Source organism: Prunus avium, chromosome 5, assembly GCF_965620075.1.
Source record: "Prunus avium chromosome 5, drPruAviu1.hap1.1, whole genome shotgun sequence".
Classification (NCBI taxonomy): Eukaryota; Viridiplantae; Streptophyta; class Magnoliopsida; order Rosales; family Rosaceae; genus Prunus; species Prunus avium.
In genome coordinates, this window is record NC_142288.1 from 21,764,630 (window position 1) to 21,768,998 (window position 4,369).

At 37.1% G+C, this 4,369-nt stretch overlaps 1 pseudogene; it reads right to left on the reverse strand.

Moving 5' to 3' along the window:
• Positions 1 to 640: 640 nt before the first annotated feature.
• On the reverse strand, positions 641 to 3,064 carry LOC110760921 (uncharacterized; annotated as a pseudogene).
• Between the last annotated feature and the right edge of the window lie 1,305 nt (positions 3,065 to 4,369).

A 4,369-nucleotide genomic window follows, 5' to 3' on the forward strand; every position in this document is an offset into this window, starting at 1 on the left:
AATTTTAAAAAATATATAATATAAAAAAAGTCAATACCCAGAAAACGATGGCTGGCTTTTTCTCTTACTGGAACATTTCCACTTTTACTACATGGAATAAAAGAGCTATATGAAAAAGGAAATAACTTGAAGAGTCAATTGGAAGGGGAAATCAGAAAAATATACGCGGGACTGCGACAAAATGAACTTCTGTTCACTTGCTTTCCCACAACATGCCGTCAGGATTCATCTCAAGAAGTTTCAATTATTTTTCAACCTTCCAAGAATATACTGGAACAATGATCTGACTATGTTCGGTCCAAATTAGAAATGAAACTTCACGCCTAAGATTTACATCACAAATTATTCCTGTGGAAAGGTATATCTGTAATCACAAACTGAAAGCAGCTTTTAAAAAAACCCTAAAGATTACACCTGAAAATTTGCAAGGTTTACATGCAAAATGACCCCGCTGAAGTGCCTCACCTCAGTAAAGTAGCTCCTCAAAAACAGGGTCTATTTGTTGTCCCCACTTCCCGTTATACAATTCCAATAGCCTCTCAGCTGGTGTTACACCGGCCATGTAATTAACTTGCAATGTGAACAGTGAATACCTCCCGAGAAAAGGAAAAATAAAGGCGCATCCTGGCGGATAATTAACTTACCGGCCGGTTCTGACAACCTCGGCCACCTCATTCAAGAACCCAGATTCCTTAAAGCGCCATCCTGCAGCAAAAAAGATGCCATAATCTAGTCATGCAGAGACACAGCCTCACACAAACACACATACGAGGCAGCAAGAGAAGCCCAATTTGCCTTTGCCAACTTTACGACATCTTGGGCAACATGCTTGAGCAACCCATCTCGAAATGGTGTCTTTAGACCAGCTATGGGGACCTACTTAAAATAACTCTACAATTAGATTTGCAAACTGAATAACACAAATTTAAGAGGTCAGTATCACTACCAACAAAACAGAGTATGGAATTTATCCTGTGGTTCAATCTTCATGAATTAATATTGATTTGAAGCAAAGGTAACTTAACAAATTGAATTCCAAGGTCGTGCAATTAGCTATAGATTTGATTTTATGAGAAAATAAAAAGACAGAACATGGGACAACAAATAAATGAGTAAAAAGTAGATAACTATCACTCAATCTCTTTAGCTGGATTTTAACCACAATGGCTAGGCCATCTCATTGCCTGGCCACCCAAATTACGATTCCAGCACCAATGAGTGTCCTCCTAGGCTCCAACACCAATAGGTTTGGCATGAAAGACGTTACAACTTACAAATGAGTGCCAAAAGTTTGCAACCTGACCACAGTATATGTCGCGAGGGCAAAATGTCAACCACTCCACAGGGTCATTTTTTCTCAACTTTGTCGAACATACAGTGTCCAGAATAGAGATACAAATTTGAAATCATGCATGCAAAGGAAAAAGCGCTTTATACTTTCTTTTCATTGAGATAAAACGTGTAGGATTTAACGTCACCTTATTTTCGCATCATCAAATAATGGCTTTTGTGTTCCAAAGAAAAATTTTCGCATTTTTATAGCCCTAGGATGTTTGCAGCACGTTTCAAATGCGTTATAGAAGTTTTTTTTTGTCATTGGCTGAGTTTAGATGCCAGAAAACAGAAAAATAGCTTTTCTGTTCTTATTTTGGTCAAAACTAGACTTTCTGCCTAATTAATTTTTTTGCTGTTTTTCAGGTCAATCTAATGCCACTAACATGTGTAGAATGGTTATTATGATGATTTGGACTAGGTTTGGGGGTCTCAGGTGGCCTACATTATGTTTTAGGACGATTTGAAGCTCAAAAAAGGACCTAAAACCCAAAACTTAGATTCATTCATTATCTTATACAACTCATGTGATCTCCATTCTAGTTCAGAACTTAGATTGTTTGGATTTCTCAATTTCTAGATGCAACTCATAGGTAAGAATTGGAATCTTTAAAGAACCACATATTGCTTATCCTATGAATATTATCTTGATTGTGAAATCTAAACTTTTTAGAAATCATTTTGTATTAGATTTATCATATCTCAATATTCTAAACAATCAATGTAAGAATAGTTTCATACATTCATCTTACAAAGCATATAGAGATCAAACTTCATATTACCATAATACGAATAGTCATATATAAAGCAAACTAGTGGTTATGTCATACAAACCATAAAACTATCTTCTTAAACATGAAGATAGCAAGTAAGTTCTTTATACATTTCAAAACCAAATAAACTAAATAAGTTCATAAGTTCTAAAAGATCTCCATAAACAAACAAAAGCTTGCTTGACGATTCCGAATCACAACAATCTTCATCTCTATGAGCTTCCTACTTGTTCTTTGTCTGTGCAACAACATGACCCACAATAGATCATTGTTTGTTGGACTTAAGTAGGGTATAAACATTTGCTTAGAACTTTAATGACAAATTAAACTGTACCTTCAGCTCGGTTGTCCTTCAGGCTAGCTAAGTAAGCATGACAATTCTTTTTCCAGTGTTCGTCTTTCCCACAATGGAAATATTGTCCTTTCGCCTCTTTTCCTTCTGCATGTTTCTTCTTGACACCTCCCTTGGGTTTGAGTTTAGGGTTCCATTTCTTCTTCTTGTTGGCATTGAATTTGCCTTTCCCCTTATTACCGAGCTTAGCAGAAGAAGTTGAACCCTTCTAAAAAACAGCAATGATCTCATCACATCCTTATTTCTTGAAGGTCTTTTTAGCAGTCACACACATGTTCAGCAGCTCTGAAAGTATGTGCTCCATCTTCCCCATGTTGTAGTTCATAACAAACTGGGAGAAGGAATCAGAAAGGGACGCAAGGAAGATGTTGGTGGCCAAGTTACAGTCCAGTGGACTGTTAAGACTTTCCAGTTGCTCAATGAGTCATATCATCTTCAATCCATGTTGGTGGACTGGAGTTCCCTTAACCATCCTGGTCTTCAAAAGCTCACATACAACGCTGAAGCGTCTGTTGCCTATGCCTTCTCTATCAAGATCTTGGAGATGGGATATTATGACAGCAGCATGCATCATATGCTCATGCTGTTTCTGGAGCTCCTTATTCATGGAAGCCAGGATGTAGCACTTGGCATGACAGTCATCATCCACGTGCTTGTCATAATTAGCACGTACTTCCTGAGAAGCATCTTCAGTAAGGGGCTCTATGTTAGGAGCTTGCTCTAGTACGTACACAATCTTCTCGATAGTTATCTTGAGATTGGGGTACCATATTGGAAAGTTATGGCTCTATAGACAATGTTTGTCAAGGAGTTTGGGGAATGCTGATATAGACATATCTACAAATACATATAGCTAAGTGTTAGATTTATTTTAGATTTACCATTGGCTCGGGTCTTTAAGTAAAAAGGTAACTCCCACTATTTTTGGAAAATTCTCATATCCCTCAAGATGGAATATGAGAGTTTTGGTTAAAACTCTTAGTGGGATGGGAGGCTCCCTATTATTCGGATCACCGCACCGTAATAGGATCTAAGGATACTTCAGACAATAAAGAGAAGGCGCACTTGCCTCTTCACATCTTTATGAGATTACCTATTTCATTTGGCCTCTAGAAAATGTGAACCCTCAAATGTTATTTTGAAGTCCCATTGTACTAGTTAAGTCTTAACCCACCATGCTTGCTTAGTGTAGGAATCAAACATGAAACCTCATCATATGGCCTATGCTTGTTCCTTCCTTTGCAACATCAAATGCATGAAATGGATCCCTCCTAAACATGTGTCGTTGCTGTCAACTTCCCCATGTTTGAGGCAATCCTTCACAAATGTCATGAATCCATCATGGTGGAAGGCCACACAAAGGACATCAAGAATGCCTTTTGCTTATCGACTTAATGTTATCAATTGATTGAGGGAGTTTTTGGGTATCATCTTTTATCTTGTTAAACACTTTAATCGTTTTGACAATATATTGTCCTAGGACAACTATTACTCCATTTAAACATATTAACAGTTACACTATACTCCCACTATTTAGTTTCAAAAACTCAAAGCAATTTCATAAAACTATTTTATTTTGAAATTGGAAATATGTGTTACCATTAACGAAATACCTTTTGCATTTCTTAAGTATGGTTAAATAGTTGTCTATAGGTTCATAGATGATTATGGACTTTTTATTTTTGATTTAACATCGAGCCAAGATGTTGAATCTAGGTCTTTGGCGGGTGATTGATTTTATTACGCGTTTTAACTTCTTTAAAACATTCATGGCTGATGGGCATTGGACCCAAGACTATTCTCAAAGTCCCTAACTAATCTTCTTTCTCCTTTATCTCCTTCTTGGGCTCCCTTATTCCTAATCTCTATAGAAGACTCAAGGCCCAATAGACCTTGAGGGAATTGTGTTTGG